We start from the raw sequence: 19,516 nt of genomic DNA, 5'->3' as shown, positions 1-19,516 counted from the left end.
TTAGGAGTGAGTATGATTTGAACTTAACATGGAGGGTGTCAAATTCAGAACTAGACAGATTCATCTCCTGACCTTAAACATGGTCCTAAAGTAAATTACTTGAGGAAATTGGATCCTAAAGATTACAGGTGGGGAATTTTGAAGTGTGTTCATATTCCACTGGAGATCAAAGAAGCCTAACTAAAATAATTGTGGCAAGGCTGACTCACATGACAGCTGTGGATTGAGCAAAACTTCTTTTTGAAAAGGCTATCTTATTTTGAAGATTATGACTTTGGAGGAACTAAGGTAATCGGTAATGGAAAGAATCAGAACGTGAATTTCCTTAAAAATTTATTAATTTAAATAATTTTGCTTATGTTACACATAATTTTTAAAAAAAAACCCTTTAAAAAAATATATGATGAAGTTGGAACTGATCCTATGCCTGTGACCTGAACCCTCCACTTTTTGGAGATTCCTGGGGAACATTTACAGAGTGGGGCTTACAAAATAGTAGGAGACTTTGTTCATGTTGTGTTGCCTATTTGGATACCACAGACACTGGCTCAAAAGGAGACATTCAAAACAGAGCTCTTATGAAAGAAAACTTCCTCTTCCCATTACCACACGCAGTGTCAAAAAATAGCTGACTTTAAAGCCAAGTACCAAAGTAGGTGTGCATTTTGTAGAGGAAATACTAAAGGAGAGTATTTTGGTAAGAAATAACTCCAGCCTCCTCATGTCATCTTGGCAACCAGAGGTATCTCACTTGAGCAAATCGGCCAGCCACTGTGATCTTTGGCCTTGGCTCACATTGTCCTAGAGAGTCTTCTTTAATCTCTTCTTTAGCTGTTTGCATCTTGTTCAATTTAGCCTGACATCAAACTAATTAATGGGGCAAATCTCACATGCTTACCAAGGCAGTTTTTCTCAATATGATGAAAGTCCACCGACCTCAAAATCACCAGTGGTGCTTGCCTATTAAGAATGCTGATTCTAAGGCCCACCCCAGGTCTACTGAAAGTCTTTTGAGATTCTACATTTTAGCAGGTAATCCAAGGTCATAGAACAGTGGTTCCCAAAGTTTACTACACAATAGGATAATCTAGGGATCCATCTGAAAATACTGATGCCTGGCTTCTGATTACCCCCCAGATACTCTGATTACTCCCAGATACTCTGATTAACTGGTATGAGTGTGACCTGGTCATGAGGATTTTTTAAATCTCTCCAGGTGATTCTAATATGTAAGAAAATTTGGAAACCTGTCATAGATGATGCTAGATCATCATCTCATAACTATTTAACAAATAAGGAAATAGAGAAGATGCCAAAAGGCAGTAATATTGCCTAATCCTGAAACTATTTTTACCCTAAACTGCTTGTGTCATTAAACCAGGAAGCCCTAATAGTTTCATCAGTGTCAGACAAAAGTTTTGAGACTTTTAGTTTGTTATCCTCAGTCCCACATGATTTTCAAAAAGGACTTGGAATTATTCTCTGTGACTTACATGGGCTAAAGTAGATCTGGGTGTGGCATGATTGGGAGGGAATGCATTGGGAGATTGGGATTGCCATATATACATTACTAATAAGAAAAAATATCTAATTGTACACTTTAAATATAAATAAGAAAATAAATAAGTAAATAAAGTAGACCTGGGCCTCATTGAACAGGGTGTGAACTGAGGTGATATTTACTTGTACAGCTTTTCAACCATTTTGAGTGGCTAAATTGCTCATTAAATAGAAAAACAGTGCTTGCTTCAGCAGCACATATAGTAAATTGGAAAGATACAGAGAAGATTAGCATGGCCCCTGCACAAGGATGACATGCAAACTCATGAAGCATTCCATATTTTTACACAATGGAGAAAATACAAGAAACATTTAACAAGGACCTAGAAGAACTAAAGATCAAACAAACAATAATGAACAACACAATAACTGAAGGTAAAAATACTCAAGATGGAATCAATAGCAGAATAACTGAGGCAGAAGAACAAGTAAGTGAGCTGGAAGATAGAATGGTGGAAATAACTGTCATGGACCAGAATAAAGGAAAAAGAATGAAAACAATGGAGGACAATCTCAAAGACCTCAGGGATAGCATTAAGCACAACAGCATTCAAATTATAGGTGTCCCACAGAAAGAAGAAAAAAAGAAATGGTCTAAGAAAATATTTGAAGAGATTAGAGTTGAAAACTTCCCCTACATGGAAAAGGAAGTAGTCAATCAAGTCCAAGAAGCACAGAGAGTCCCATACAGGATTAACTTAAGGAGAAACACACTGAGGCACATGTTAATCAAACTAACAAAAATTAAACACAAAGAAAAAATATTAAAAGCTGTAAGAATAAAGCAACAAATAACATACAAAGGAATCCCCATAAGGTTAACAGCTGATCTTTCAGCACAAACTCTGCAGGCCAGAAGGCAGTGGCAGGATATATTTAAAGTGATGAAAGGGAAAAACCTACAACCAAGATTACTCTACACAGCAAAGATCTCATTCAGATTCAACAGAGATATCAAAAGATTTACAGATCAGCACCACCAAACCAGCTTTACCACAAATGCTAGAGGAGCTTTTCTCAGCATGAAACAGAAGAGAAGGGAAAGACCTACAAAAAAAAAAAAAAAAACTGATAACAATTAAGAAAATGGTAATAGGAACATACATGTCAGTAATTACCTTATTGTAAATGGATTAAATGTTCCAACCAAAAGACACAGACTGGCTGAATGGGTACAAAAACAAGATACTTCTATATGCTGTCTACAAGAGACCCACTTCAGACCCAGGAAAACATACAGACTGAAAGTGAGGGGATGGAAAAAGATATTCCATGCAAATGGAAGTCAAAAGAAAGCTGGAGTAGCAATACTCATATCAGACAAATTAGACTTGAAAGTAAAGACTATTACAAGAGACAAGAAAGGATACTACATGATGATCAAGGGATCAATCCAAGAAGAAGATATAACAATTATAAATATTTATGCACACAACACAGGAGCACCTCAGTACATAAGGCAAATGGTAACAGCCATAAAAAGGGAAATCAAAGTAATAATAGAGGACTTTAACACCCCACTTACACCAATGGACAGATCATCCAAACAGAAAATAAATAAGGAAAGATTTTTAATGACATTAAAAAACAAAATAAATGACATATTAGACCAGATGGACTTAACTGATATTTATAGGACATTCCACCCAAAAATGACAGAATACACTTTCTTCTCAAGTGCACGTGGAACATTCTACAGAATAGATTACATCTTGGATCACAAATCAAGCCTCAGAGAATTTAAGAAAATTGAAATTGTATCAAGCATCTTTTCCGACCACAATGCTATGAGACTATCAATTACAGGAAAAAAAAAACTTTAAAAAATACAAACACATGGAGGCTAAACAATACACTACTGAACAACTAAGAGATGACTGAAGAAATCAAAGAGTAAATTAAAAAATACCTAGAAACAAATGACAATGAAAATATGATGACCCAAAACCTATGGGATGTAGCAAAAACATTTCTAAGAGGGAAATTTATAACAATACAATCCTACCTTAAGAAACAAGAAAAATCTCAAATAAACAGCCTAACCTTATAGCTAAAGCAATCAGAGGAAGAACAAAAACCCCCAAAGTTAGCAGAAGGAAAGAAATCATAAATATCAGAGCAGAAATAAATGAAAAAGAAATGAAGGAAACAATAGCAAAGATCAATAAAACTAAAAGCTGATTCTTTCAGAAGGTAAAATTGTTAGGCCATTAGCCAGATTCATCAGGAAAAAAGGGAGAAGACACAAATCAACAGAATTAGAAATGAAAAAGGGGAAATAACAATTGACACTGTAGAAATACAAAGGATCATGAGAGACTACTACAAGCAACTATTTGCCAATAAAATGGACAACCTGGAAGAAATGGACAACTTCTTAGAAACATACAACCTTCCAAGACTGAACCAGGAAGAAATAGAAGATATGAACAGACCAATCACAAGCACTGATATTGAAACTGTGATTAAAAATCTTCCAACAAACAAAAGCCCAGGGCCAGATGGCATCACAGATGCATTCTATCAAACACTTATAGGAGAGCTAACACCTATCCTTGTCAAACTCTTCCAAAATATAGCAGAAGGAGGAACACTCCCAAACTCATTCTATGAGGCCACCATCACCCTCATACCAAAACCAGGCAAAGACGTCACAAAAAAAGAAAATTACAGACCAATATCACTGATGAACATAGATGCAAAAATCCTCAACAAAATACCAACAAACAGAATCCAACAGCACATTAAAAGAATTATACACCATGATCAAGTGGGATTTATCCCTGGGACGCAAGGATTCTTCAATATACACAAATCAATCAATGTGATACACCATATTAACAAATTGAAGGATAAAAACGATATTATAATCTCAATAGATGCAGAAAAAGCTTTTGACAAAATTCAGCACCCATTTATGATAAAAACTCTGCAGAAAGTGGGCATAGAAGGAAATTACCTCAACAGAATAAAAGCCATATATGACAAACCCACAGTCAACATCATTCTAAATGGTGAAAAAATGAAAGAATTTCCTCTAAGAACAGGAACAAGACAAGGTGCTTACTCTCACCACTCTTATTCAACATAGTTTTGGAAGTTTTAACCACGGCAATCAGAAAAGAAAAAGAAATAAATAAAATGAATCTAAACTGGAAAAGAAGTAAAACTGTCACTGTTTTCAGATGACATGGCACACTATACATAGAAAATCCTAAAGATGCCACCAGAAAACTACTAGAGCTAATTGATGAGTTTAGTAAAGTAGCAGGAAACAAAATTAATGCACAGAAATCGCTTGCATTCCTATACACTAACAATGAAACATCAGAAAGCAAAATTAAGGAAATACTCCCATTTACCATTGCAACAAAAAGAATAAAATACTAGGAATAAACCTACCTAAGGAGACAAAAGACCTGCATGCAGAAAACTATAAGACACTGATGAAAGAAGTCAAAGACAATACAAACAGATGGAGAGACATACCATGTTCTTGGATTGGAAGAATCAACATTGTGAAAATAATTCTACTACCCAAAGCAATCTACAGGTTCAATGCAATCCCTATCAAATTACCAATGGCATTTTTCACAGAACTAGAACAAGAAATTTTACAATTTGTATGGAAATGCAAATACCCCAAATAGCCAAAGCAATCTTGAGAAGGAAAAGCAGAGCTGGAGGAATCAGGCTCCCTAACTTCAGACTCTACTACAAGGCTACAGTGATCAAGACAGCATGGTACTGGCACAAAAACAGAAATATAGATCAATGGACCAGAATAGAGAGCCCAGGGATAAACCCATGCACATATGGTCACCTTATCTTTGACAAAGGAGGCAAGAATATACAATGGAGAAAAGACAGCCTCTTCAACAAGTGGTGCTGGGAAAATTGGACAGCTTACATGTAAAAGAATGAAATTAGAACACTTCCTAACACCGTGCACAAAAATAACCTCAAAATGGATTAAAGACCTAAATGTAAGGCCAGACACTATAAAACTCTTAGAGGAAAACATAGGCAGAACATTCTGTGACATAATTCACAGCAAGACCCTTTTTTGACCCACCTCCTAGAGTAATGGAAATAAAACCAAAAATAAACAAGTGGGACCTAATGAAACTTAAAAGCTTTTGCAAAGCAAAAGAAACCATAAACAAGGCAAAAAGACAACTCTCAGAATGGGAGAAAATATTAGCCAACGAAGCAACTGACAAAGGATTAATCTCCAACATATACAAGCACCTCATGCAACGCAACATTAAAAAAACAACCCAATCCAAAAATGGGTGGAAGACCTAAATAGACATTTCTCCAAAGAAGACATACAGATGGCTATCAAACACATGAAAAGATGCTCAGTATCACTAATCATTAGAGAAATGCAAATCAAAACCACAATGAGGTATCACCTCACACCAGTCAGAATGACCATCAGGAAAAAATCTAGAAACAGTAAATGCTGGAGAAAAGGGTACCCTCCTGCATTGTTGATGAGAATATAAATTGATACAGCCACTATGGAGGACAGTAGCGAGGTTCCTTAAAAAACTAAAAATAGAACTACCATACAACCCAACAATCCCACTATGGGGCATATACCCAGAGAAAACCATAATTCAAGAAGATACATGTACCATAATGTTCATTGCAGCACATTTACAATAGCCAGGACATGGAAACAACCTAAATGCCCATCAACAGATGAATGGATAAAGAAGATGTGGCACATATATACAATGGAATATTACTCAGCCATAAAAAGGAATGAAGTTGAGTTATTTGTAGTGAGGTGGATAGACCTAGAGTCTGTCATACAAAGTGAAGTAAGCCAGAAAGAGAAAAACAGATACCATATGCTAACTCATATATATGGAATCTAAAAAAAACGGTACTGATGAACCTAGTGGCAGGGCAAGAATAAAAATGCAGACGTAGAGAACGGACTTGAGGACACAGTGGGGGAAGGGGAAGCTGGGACAAAGTGAGAGAGTAGCCTTGACATATATACACTAACAAATGTAAAATAGATAGTAGTGGGAAGCTGCTGCAGAGCACAGGGAGATCAACAAGATGCTTGGTGATGACCTAGAGGAGTGGGATAGGGAGGATGGGATGGAGGCTGAAGAGGGAGGGGATGTGGGAATGTATGTATAAATACAGCTGATTTACTTTATTGTACAGGGGAAACTAGCAACAGTGTAAAGCAATTATACTCCAATAAAGATCTGAAGAAAGAAAAAAAGAAGAAAAACAACCTGTGAACTTATTAACATATATCACATGATTGTTGACTCAGAGAAGAATGTTATTTTACTAATATTTCCTCTTTCGAATTAGCCCTTAACTCAGTCAAAATGTTTACCAGAATAATCCTATATATATAGGATTTAGATCCACAATAGGCCTCTGGTTTCCCCAAGCTACTTATCACACAGTGGTGTTTTAACAATGCCTCCTGCCATCTTAGGGGTGATCTGTATTGTCAGAGTAGACAGGCTGTTTGTATTGTTAAGAAATTGCATAATACTCATCTGAAATTTCCTGCACACCATCCCCCTTTTAACATTTAACTCTGGAAAAACTACTCTTCTAGGAAGCTTGCCTAGTCTCCCTAAAGTGGAGGTTTCAAATGGATCCTGTTGTTTCTTCTCTAAATATTCGCCTTTAGTACTCACTCTACAAAATGCACCCCACTCCTGTCCTGGGCCCTATTGCCAGCCGAGCAGACCCTCACCTTGACGCCTGCCTTTGATTGAGGCTTCCAGGGGTAATGACTCTGTTACTGGTGTTATTTTACATTTAGTGTAGCATAGCACTATTATTATGCATGTTTAATGGTGATTATTATATTAGAAATGTCCTGTGGTATCAGACATGAGGAAAACTCATTCTGTTGTTGAACATAAATTTTTTTGTAGAACAGTTTGAAGTAGGAAAGAATATTATGTATTTGGGTTTTCATAACACATTATATTCTTACTTTCAGAAAACAATTAAAGAAAAGAAAGGTAATATATTCTTCCTTTTTTTAATGTTTATTTATTTGGCTGCACTGGATCTTTAGTTGCAGAACTAGGGATCTATTTTTTTTTAGTTGTGGCATGCGGGCTCTTAGTTGCAGCATGTGGGATCTAGCTTCCTGACCAGGGATCAAATCCAGGTGCCCTGCATTGGGTGTGGAGTCTTAACCACTGGACCACCAGGGAAATCCCAAGACAGGTAATTTTAAATGGTGATTTTTTTTAATTAAATGAGATAATAATAGCCAAATAAAAATAGTGCTTTCTATGTGTCCAGCATTTATCTAATCACTAAAAATCATTTAATTCTCACAATACCTATTATATTATTATAATAGGGTCAGACTAATAAGATCCATATTCTGCCCTCAATGCATTGATCACAGTGAAGTGCATAAAAATGTAAGAGTGGCTGAGGGAAAGAGAGCTGAGTGGAGCTTGGTGGTGGGTCTGGCTAGAGTCACAGTTGCAATTTCAAGCCCTGTAAACAATCCTGTATTTGCTAAGTCAGTGCATGCCGTGGGTAAGAGCACGGAATTGGAACCAGACACACCAGGATCAGACCCCTGCCTGATCACTGAGGAGCTGAGTGACTATGGGCAGATTCTATGGCATCCCCAAGCCCTGGGTTTTTCCTTTGTTTTTGCTTTTTATTGTTAAAAAAAAAAGGCTTTGTATTTGTTTCCAAGGGCTGCCATAACAAAATACCATAGACTGGTGGCTTACATAACAGATATTTACCTTTTTACAGTTCAGGAGGCTAGAAGTCCAAGATCAAGGGATCTTCTTTTTTTTAATTAATTTATTTATTTATCTATTTATGTATTTGTTTATTTATTTTTATTTTTGTCTGCTCCACATCTTAGTTGCCACATGCGGGCTCTTCGCTGCTGCTTGTGGGCTTCTCTCTAGTTGCGGTGTGGGTTTTCTCTTCTCTAGTTGTGGCATGCTGGCTCCAGAGTTTGCAGCACGTGGGCTCTCTAGTTGAGGCACGCGGGTTTAGTTGCCCTGTGGCACGTGGGATCTTAGCTCCCCAACTGGGGTCGAATGCACATCCCTTGCATTGCAGGACAGATTCTCTACCACTGGACCACCAGGGAAGTCCCCGAGGTATCTTCTGAGTTGGCTTCTTCTGAGGCCTCTCTCCTCGCAAGAGGCCACCTTCTCCTTGCATCCTCCTGTTGTCATTCGTCTGTGTGTGTGCATCTCTGTATCTCCCTGGGTGTCCAAATTTCCTTTTATTACAAAGACACCAGTCATGTTGGATTAGGGGCCACCCACTTGGGTGACCCTCACTTTAATTACCTCCTCTGTAAAGATCCTAGTTCCAAATACAGCAACAGTCTGAGGTATTGGGGGGAAGGACCTCACCCTACTCATATGGGGGACACAATTCAGCCCATACAGTTTGTTTTATAATATTTAATGAGAATTAAAAGAAAAAATGCAAATACGTCACTTAGCAAGGTACCTGGCAATAAATAAGGAAACTTCTTTGGAGGATGGAAATGTTCTATATCTTCATTTTAGCCATGTGTTACGTGGGTCAAAACACATTGAATTGCACAGACATAGAAGACAAACTTACGGTTACCAAAGAGGAAAGGGGCGGGGGAGGGATAAATTAGGAGTTTGGGATTAGCAAATACAAACTGCTATATGTAAAAGAGACAAACAACAGGGCCCTACTGTATAGCACAAGGAAGTATATTCAGTATCCTGTAATAAACCATAATGAGAAAGCATATGAAAAAGAATGTGTATATATGTATAACTGAATCACTTTGATGAGAACCAGAAACTAACACAAAATTGTGAGTCAACTATACTTCAATTTAAAAGAAGAAAAAGAGAAACACATTGAAATGTGCAATTAAAATGTACATTTGATTGTGTGTATACTATACCTCAATAAAGCTGATTTTAAAATATTAAATTACTGCCTATCAGCTTCACCTCAATGACTTCCCTTAAAAACATTTAAAAACGTTTTTCAAAGTGTAATAAGCCTGAACCCTTGATAGCTAATTATTCCCAAAAGATTCCCAAACAAAAGTAGAATTATCCTAGAGTGTGGAAATAAGACGTCTTGTGCCTGAAGGCTTTGCATCTTTGAATACTCCCATGTAAAAGTAAATTACCCAGAGAGGTGTTCTTCCTAGGAGTATGTCATCCCCTCAAGGGATTTTCAGAACTATATTTAGAACTAGTTTCCTATAAAGGAGCAGAGTTCCCAGTATGTAACTTTGATGTAGATGGAAGGCCCCAAGTATTTAAATTCTCCAACTGTCTTAAGTGCCAGTTACTCTGCAAGAGTTGCTGTAGTCTTAAGAAGCTTCATTTGAAATGAAAATGAAAAACATCGAAAAAAAATTTTCCTCTGCAGATTTTGAATAGCATCCAAGTTAAATTATGTAGACAACAACATGTCCTGAGAGACTTAATTTTCAACATTGGTTTCCTAAGTCTACATCTGTCTTTGGGACATTGGGAGAATTTCCAAGTTAACATTAATGAAAAGTTATGAAACCTCACATGGGGAGTTCTGCTAACCATGAAAGAGTAGTAAAATTACTGTGATTTTTTGAAAACCTTCCTTTAAAAAATGTTTCCATTAAGAATTGCTTCAGGATATAATTTTTATGGAAATGCAAGTATGTGTAAATATGATGGACTTCATCATATATGTAAATGCAATGGACTTCATCAGTGAAAGGTGTTTGTTGTCTGAATAAATATGTTTCTTGACTCAAGGAATGAGTCAACAAGAAAGCAGCTTTAAGAGAAGTACAGATGCAATTTTATTATAAACAGGCAACTTTAAAACCAGGAATTGGCTGAATCACAGTAAGCTGGAAGCAGCGTGAATAGCCATGTCCCGTGGGAAATCACTAACACCTGCACCTCCCTCAGTGCCTGGCAAATAACAGACAATAATAAATATCTCCAAAACAGAATCATTAAATGTAAGACCTGTGTGGGAAATACATTTTTTTCATGTCTGTGGTAGGAAACTGCGTTCCAGGTGAAATCACCTCGTGATAAGCTGCTCCAGCACTAGAGAACTAAAATGAGTAGAGTCAAAATTAGTTTTCCCTCTGTAGAACCTCATCCTGCAGAGACTGGAGCCAGAGGGGTTCTGTAGCAGGAGTTGCTCTCAGCTACCCTGATGATTCCTGAGGCAGTTCTGCTGAGATCTCCAGGCAGACAGACTGTTTGGGGTCTTCTTAAAACGCCAGGTCTGAGTCAGCAGGTCTGGGCGGGGCCCAAGACTCAGCATTTCTAAGTTCCCAGGTGATGCTGTCACCAAACACAGGTTCGTGTGCCTGACGCACAGTGAAGCCAGACAAACCGGAACACTGGGGCTCGGAGCAGAGAAAGGTTTACTGCAGGGCCAAGCAAGGAGGACAGGTGGCTCACGCTCCCCAAAATCTGAACTCCGGCAGGGCTTCACCAAATCTGGGATGCAGTGAGAGAGTAGCATAGATATATATATATACACTACCAACTGTAAAATAGATAGCCAGTGGGAAGTTGCTGTATAACAAAGGGAGATCAACTCGATGATGGGTGATGCCTTGGAGGGCCAAAGCATTTTTAAAGGCAAGCGAAGGGAGGGGCATCCCAGGGCACGTGATCAGCTCGTGCACAGGTCTCTTGCTGGTTGGCAGTGAGGTCACAGGGGTTCGCATTATGAATCCCTACGTGCCAGTCAGGCTGAGGACTATGTGGTCGTGGTCATCAAGTAGTTAATTTCTCCCATTTGCTGGTGATTTTAGCATCTGTAAAACAGCTCAGGAAATGTGCATGAGATACTATTATCTAAGTACTTTGGAGAGGAGCTAGGAGGATATAGGGGAGGGGTCTGCCCCAGGAAGACCATCCCATAGGGTCCTGTTCAGTTACAACGCTGAGATGGGGTCCATGGGCCACATTGAGGTAGCAAAGTCATAGGAGAAAAGGGAATTCCTGAATAGCTGGGCAGAATAAGCAGATATGGGTGGTGGAAGGCACTGAACCTGGAGTCTGAAGGCTTGTTATATGACCCCAGAAGAATCACTTAACTTCTCTGTACCCAAATCATCTCATGGGAAGAGGGCAACACCATAATAACAGGACGATAATACCCACACCGTATGGCCTCTTTGTGAGAACTGATGGGTAACTTACTATAAGCACGCGGGGCGCGCTCCATACACACAGCCAGGGCTCAGTGAGTGCTTGCTGACAGGACGGTAAACACAGGTCACCTGCCGTCTGTGGTTCTGAGCACCCCGCTCCTCACCTGCCCCACGTGCCCAGGACAGCGCCCCGCACCGAGCAGATGCGCAGGCAGCGCGTCTACTCAGCTCAGGGGACGGCAGAGCGACCAACACCTGTAAAGGCATTCCTACCTGGACAGTGGCTCCCTGTGGCACCAACAGAGAGCATCTTCACCAGGAAAGCAGGAACTCTGAGGCCCTGGGTAACTTCCAGGCGCCTCTGAGTGAACCGTGGGAGACAGAACAAGATTGCTCTCATAACAATATGGTAGTAGAGGAGCGGATCTTCCACATTCCTCAACATAAATTGTGTATAAAATCGCCTGCCTTTGATACATGGCTTTTTTAGATTCCATATGTAAGTGATGTCACACGGTATTTGTCTTTCTCTGTCTGGTTTACTCCACTTCACATAATGCCCTCAAGATCCACCCATGTTGTCACAAATGGCAGGATGACTTTCTCATGGCTAATACCCCATTGTGTGTGTGTGTATTTTATATATACAGATAGATGATAGATAGATAGATGATAGATAGATAGCTGATAGATAGATAGATAGATAGATAGATAGATAGATAGATAGATGATAGATAGATGATAGATAATATAAATACATATTTTAACTATTGTGCCACATCTTCTTTACCCATTCATCTATTGATGGACACTTGGGCTGTTTCCGTATTTTGGCGATTGTGAATAAGGCTGCAAATAAACGTGGGAATACAGATATTTCTTCAAGATCCTGATTTCATTTCCTTTGGAAGTATACCCAGAAGCAGGATTGCTGGATCATGTGGTAGCTCTAGCAAATAGACATTTTAAAGAGTTTTCCATGGCTGTGATGAGTGAATTTAATGCATGTTTAAATGAACAGGTAAACTAAAATAATTTTGGCCATGCCTCATGGTATATACTGTCAGTCCTCACCCATTTGTGTATTGAAGCAAAGACAGGTTTTCTGAGGAAAATATGATCTCTGGTCATGCATATTCCTTAGCCCACCTGGCTCCAGCGCCTTAATTTTCACAAGAGGACCCTCCCCTGCCTCGCTGGGCTGATCGTCAAGCGTGTGGAACTCCCGTTAACTTTCAATCAAGCACTGTCGCCTACATGTCACTAGCGAGCTGCATACAGGCATCTTTCTGCTTTGGTCCTTCACAGAACTGCTCTACTGGATCCTACCTTATTTGGATTGTTAGGCTTTCAGGCTTGTTTCCTAGCTAAGACTCTGTTTCTTTAAGAAAAGGGCTGGGTTTTCTTTGGATGCCCAGTCCTGCCAGGGCTTAGCACAGCACATTGTACAAACCAGGTGTTCAATACAGTATCTCAATAATTCATTCTGCATTTCAGTTCCCTGTTGTGTAACATAAAAGAGCACTTGACTGGGAACTGAGCAGACCCTGTTTCTAAACCTTGCCCTCCAGAAACCAGCAGTGCAGGCTTGGGTTCTGTCCTCTCCTGGGTCTGTTTCCAAATCTGAAAAATAAACATCATGCTAAATACTTTACAATGGCTCTTTTCGTTTAATATTTTTCAGTATCTCCAACAACAACTAATCACTAATCAATACTTCAATAATTTAAATCTCTGTTGTAATTAGTATAATTAGTATTATAATTTCTCTACAAATAACAATGTTCATATTAATTTTTGAAAAAAGTTTACCTCCTTAATAATTCCCTGGAGTTTTAATTGCATTTGTTTTATAGGGGACAGGGCTGAATGTTAGCCTTGAAAATGATCAGTGATTTAAAATTAACAAGCTCCAAGTTCATGAAAGTTACTATTTGAAAACTGCGGAGATGTTTAGTGATCTTGAAATTGATTTTAGTCCAGTTCTGCTGTGTTTCTACATTCATTCTTCCTCTTGACAATTTTTTATTGGTAGTGGAACTTTAAAATGGATGAAAAATACATTTTTTACCTCATTTATGTTTAAGAAATTGCAAGTACCAATCAATGAGAGTTTCATCTAAGTAAACCACAATGGTAAATTGATGAGAAGTTTTGCATTTCACAGAGTTGATAATGTGAGCAATTTTAAAGAAAAACAGCGTATTGATAAAACTAAACCTTTTCCTAAGTCGAAAGGTCACACATTTTTGCCAGTCTTTCATACCTTAAATGTGAGTCTAAAATGCTATGAGATTGGTGAATATAGTTCAAAGATTGAAAAGTTCTGACTTCACCTCCACAGGCAATTTATTAACATCAAAGACACAGAACAACCCTCCCCCTCTCCACCTTTCATTATTTCATCCTCATGTGTTAACTTCGATATTATGCTCTAGATGCATACGCCAGGCACAGAGAAGCTATTAAAGAAAAACTGATTTGACTCATTCTTTGGCAGCAAAGAAATTCACCTCATGGTGACACCACTCTATTCAGCATCCCAGCTTCTCAGACCCCTGCAGTACATTAAAGCCTGTTTTCAAACTCGGTCCCTCTGTGGGACCTTACTTTCTATTTCACCTGAGAATCAGTCATGTATCTGATCAGACTTGCCACGGCGCTCCTTGTGTGACCTCTCCTAAGCTAAACACCCCATTTCTTTTTACCCCTTCCTCATTTACCCTAATTGCCTTACATTTCTTTCTGTTCACAGTGTCTCTGTTACCTCGGAATTGTCCCCTTTCTCCCTTAAAATAAGGCATCCCAAATTAAACTAGTTTTTCAGGTTCAGTAAATTCAGGGTAAAGTTAAAATATTGTCTTCCCTTGCTCTGGACCCTATATCATTTTTCTACCCCAAAATGGCATTTTTGTTTTTGTTTTAGCTCCATATGACTTTGGCTCATGTTGGGGATAAAAATCAATTAAAACCTCTGGGGATTTGTTTTCACGTGAACTTTTGTTAAATCAAGTCTCACCCATCTGGCAGTTGTGTAGTTCAATTCTTAAACTGAAATTGAAGGATTCATATTTATCTGTACTTTATTTCATCTTCCTGACATTAGTCTGAAATTTTAGACTTTTGGGGACTTTTTTCCCCCCTCTCTCTCTTTTTTTTTTTTTTTTTCTGACATTCATTGTATAAACAATACCGTCTAGCTATTTTAATTGGGCACATTTGCTGTGAATATTTTCTGATTATTCATTAAGTCACTGATAAAAATGTTGAAGGGAGCAGAACCAGATAGATTAGTACCCTCTTTCCAAGTTGATCTCTATCTTAATCAAGATTCTTGGTATAGTTTTTCAACTAGTTATGAATTCACCCAAGTAATTATCCTCCAGCTCACATTTCTTAGTCTTGTCTGCAAGGTTGTCAAAGATACTTTGTCAAGTACTGTGCTGAAAGCATTCCTCTGGTCGAGGCTAATGAATTCTATCCAAGTGAGTCTAGGGACTTCCCTGGTGGCTCAGTGGTTAAGAATGCACCTGCCAATGCAGGGGACACGTGTTCAACCCCTGGTCCAGGAAGATCCCACATGCTGGGGAGCTACTAAGCCCGTGTGCCACAACTACTGAGCCTGCCTGCTACAACTACTAAAGTCCGTGTGTCTAGAGCCAGTGCTCCACAACAAGAGAAGCCACAGAAGCAACCGCACTGTGAAGCCTGTGCCAACAAAGAATAGCCCCTGCTCACCACTGGTTGCCATTTCTTGCCCTCAGTGACAACATAGGTGTAATAAACCTTCCTAGTATTTTTCTGTGACTGATATTATAGTCACCTGTCTGTTATTTCTAGATCCAATTTTTCAAATTTTTTTAAAATTAGAAAAAAAATTAGCCATTACCTATAATACTTCACAGATTATGCTGTACTATAACAGCATATTACCTGATATTTGCATACCACCTTTCAAATATTTTTATCACACTTGGATACTTAGAAAGTCTATGTTAGTAAGGACTGAGGACGCTTGCAGTAACGTATCCCCAAATGTGGAGAGAATAGATAATACAAACTTGAGAGTGAATTTTGAAGGGAGGACCATGTAAAAGATTGATGTACAAAATATGAAAGTGGAACTCAGAGAACCTGCTGGCCAAAGTAGAGAATTTGAGACGAGGGTATTTGTAAAATCAAAGTAAGAAGTTGAACAGAAATTATATAGAAAACGGTAGTAAGAGCAACACTGGAATGCAATTTTGATATTGGTAGACAGCAGGGGGAAAATGTAGGTTTGCAAGGAGAGGAACAATGTAGGGTATTGGGGGCTGTTAAATATATTCTGGCTCTAGTGGCTGAGAGCTTGGATTTGGGCACAGGGTGATAAGGGACAAAATCTGTTGTTGAAGAAGATTTCACTGCACCTGGGGATAGTTTGAGTATGAGAGATAAAAGGAGAATTACAAAATTAAGAACTCCAGAGCAGGGCACCGAGAGGACTTGAGAAGACACTTGTAGCTGTGGGGAAGCTGGGGAGAAGCAAGATTTTAGGAAGAAAAGAAATAAGATCCGTTTTCAACATTGATTTTTTTTTTTCAATTACAAGAGTGGTAAAAAATAAAATTACAAGCTTGGAAAAAAGGGAAAACAAAATAAAAATTCACATCTGATCTGCCATCAGAACACACAATTATCATTTTCGCATATTTCCTGCGGGAACTTTGTAGGTGGTTCAGTTCACATGTTATTATATTAAATTACATTGTATATAATATTACACACATTTTCAATGTGGCTACAAGGAAGTAAACCACTTTAATTGTTTTTTTAGTATTTATCAAATTAATGTCTCATAAGCTGCTTAATTCCCTTTTTATTGGTTATTCAGATTCCTTTCAATTTGGAGAAGGGGAAGCAATGAACATGCTTTCCAAAAATGTACCTTATTTCTTATTATGGACTCCGAGAAGCAGAATTCTTGGGTCAACATATATGAATATATTTCATGACTCTTAAGATATGCTATTAGTTTGCTTCTAAAAGAGGAACTTTCACTTCCACCAGCAGAGTTCAACACTTAAGTCTTGAATGCTAATGGAACATATATATCCTAATGCTATATGGATTGAGAGTGAGAGAAATTGAGGCTGGGAATATAGATTTAGGACTTTTTCATATACAGATAATAAAATTAAACAGAAATTCTCCAGAGGAGTGAATAAAAACGGAGAATAATTTTGGAACATGAACTTTAAAGGTATATTCTTTAACTTCTCATTTTATAGATGAGGTGCACAGACTTAAACAGCTTGCCCAAGGTCATACAATAACAAGTAATGAGGCTGGTGGGGTGCAGGGAAGGGAAGAGAAAGGGAGGTCATAAAAGAGACCAATGAAAGTACATTGCCTTAGAAATTAAAGACTGTCCATCAACAGATGAATGGATAAAGAAGATGTGGTACATATATACACTGGAATATTTCTCAGCCGTAAAAAGGAACAAAACTGGGACACTCATAGAGACACGGATGGACCTAGAGACTGTCATACAGAGTAAAGTAAGTCAGAAAGAGAAAAACAAATATCATATAGTAACACATATATGTGGAGTCTAGAAATATGGTGCAGATCAACCGGTTTGCAAGGCAGAAATAGAGACACAGATACAGAGAACAAACATATGGACACCAAGGGGGGGCAGCGCGGGGGCTGGGGGGGGAGAGGTTTCGGGTGGGATGAATTGGGAGATTGGGATTACCATATATACATTACTAATAAGAAAAAAATATCAAATTGTACACTTTAAATATATGCAGTTTATCATATGTCAATTACATCTGAATAAAAGTTCTTTAAAAAAAAGAAATTAAAGACCAAAACTTTCCCAAATAGGAGGCACCATTGTGTCAAAAAGCAGCAAAGAAATCCAAAGAACTGAGAAAGGAAGATGATAAACTCTTGGATTGAGAAAGAGGGTGGTCCCCTGCTGACTGATTCTTCTCCCATCCTCCTTCAGCCCTGAGAGCCGGCTGTCACCCAGCTTCATAGAGAGACCTTTAAACATTTACAAGCCCACAAACATTGCAAGCTGCCAAGTTCTGCCCCAGGTAATAGTCACCAGCAGTAAAAGGAAAAAAAAATCAACATTTTTTATGATTCTAACCACTATGAACTACTAGCCTCGGGTTTGTGAACTATTAAAAAAACAAAAAACAAAAAAAAAAGGTTAATTAACTTAGTACATCCAATCAAATCTTTTCCTTTAATGAATTTTGGTCTGTGACTTCACCCAGCACAAGAATAGAATGAAAACTGGACTAATAAAATCGAAGTCGCCAGTGTAGACCTAGACTAAAGGATCCTGGGTCAATTTCTCTTCTTCTACAAATACAGCCCGTTGGGTATTTTCAGACAACTGTGCTGCTCTCTGAGTGGGCAAGTCAAAACAAACTGTGTTTGGCCTTAAGGATTCCAGGAACAGAAAGAGGGTCAGTGTTCCTGGAAGTACAGCAAATGAAAGCAAACATGTCAGAGATGAGTGTGGGTCTGGAAAAATAAGAAGCTGCAATTACCTGTCACATGATTTGTTTTTCTTGTTATTCTGCCCCTCCCACCGCCTCTGTTTCCATAGCTTCCTGACAAGGCTAAACCTCTGTGTCTGTGGCTCATGTCACACTTTTTTTTACCTTTTACAACTCTCGGCACTTCCTCTTTAAAGCGATATTTCTCTCTTGCTTAAATTGTCACTGTGTTCTGTTGATCACACTCCAATGGGTGCTGAGAAAACCTCAGATTCAGAAAAAAAAAAAAACCGTTTTTGGGTAGGTGGGTGGGGAGAATGCCAGAGTAAATTACTCATTTCAACTGTACGGGAAAGATGAACTAGTGAGCAAAAACTGAAAAGGGGTTCTCATGAAACGTCCGTATTGGTGACAGATGAGTGGGAGACCTGTTCTGCAGAGAGCATAAAAGAGGAGGTCGCTCTGCTTTACTGTTTTAACTGGTATGACTTGAATGGCATGTTGCTGAGAACAATCATTAGCATAAACCTGAACTCCCTGGTCCTCAGTTTCCTGGCACTGTAGTAACTTAGAAAGTCAGTTGGTTGTTGAGGCAGGTGGGAGGCGGGGATGACGCAGGACTCTCTGCTCACATCAGGAACCAGGGTGGAAGGAGTTCCGGAAGGTGGTTTGGACACATGACCGTGACGTGGGGACACCAGGCCAGCTTCCAGGGGTGGCGGCCCACACACCCATCTCCCCTTCCTTAGCGTGGAGTCCCACACCCTGTCACTTCTGTGCTAGAGGCATATTGTCTTACACACCATCCATTAGGTAAATGCCCATTTCTCCTCCAAGCTCTTGCTACTCGAATCACAAGGAAAGTTTTCCAACAGTATTAGTTATGCCAAGAAAGAAAATAACTTTCAAGGGTCCTTTACCTTCAGAAGATCTGCTCTTCACTTTTTCTTCCTCAAGATAAAAAGCATGGCAGAGTGGGTGATTACAACATAAGAAAGGTGTGTGTCTTAGGTTCTGTTCCCTCCGCATGGTTCACGTCCATCTTCACGCCACCGTGAAGGTTTCTGATCCCTGGAGAGGAGCCCACGGCAGAGTGCTGCCCCTCAGCGTGCGACCCACAGGCTGACTCGTGTGAGGCTGTGACGGGTTGGAGACTGGTGAACGGCAAGCAGTACGACTGTCAGGACTGTGCTCAAGATCACATGCGGGTTTTTTTAAGGTTTTTTTTTTTTAAGTTTTTTCTTTAAGTGTTTTTTTATCTTTTTTTTATTGAAGTATAGTTGCTTTACAATGTTGCGCC

General features: G+C 38.8%; 1 non-coding gene across 1 annotated transcript; it reads left to right on the top strand.

Moving 5' to 3' along the window:
• The first annotated feature begins 1,739 nt into the window (after positions 1-1,739).
• LOC130834258 (U6 spliceosomal RNA) lies at positions 1,740-1,845 on the top strand. The gene has a single exon (XR_009048641.1). It is a non-coding gene; the product is annotated as a U6 spliceosomal RNA (small nuclear RNA).
• Positions 1,846-19,516: the final 17,671 nt, after the last annotated feature.

This window comes from Hippopotamus amphibius, chromosome 12, assembly GCF_030028045.1.
Source record: "Hippopotamus amphibius kiboko isolate mHipAmp2 chromosome 12, mHipAmp2.hap2, whole genome shotgun sequence".
Lineage (NCBI taxonomy): Eukaryota > Metazoa > Chordata > Mammalia > Artiodactyla > Hippopotamidae > Hippopotamus > Hippopotamus amphibius.
The sequence above is the reverse complement of the archived record's forward strand: the minus strand, read 5'-3'. Positions and strand labels throughout refer to the sequence as shown.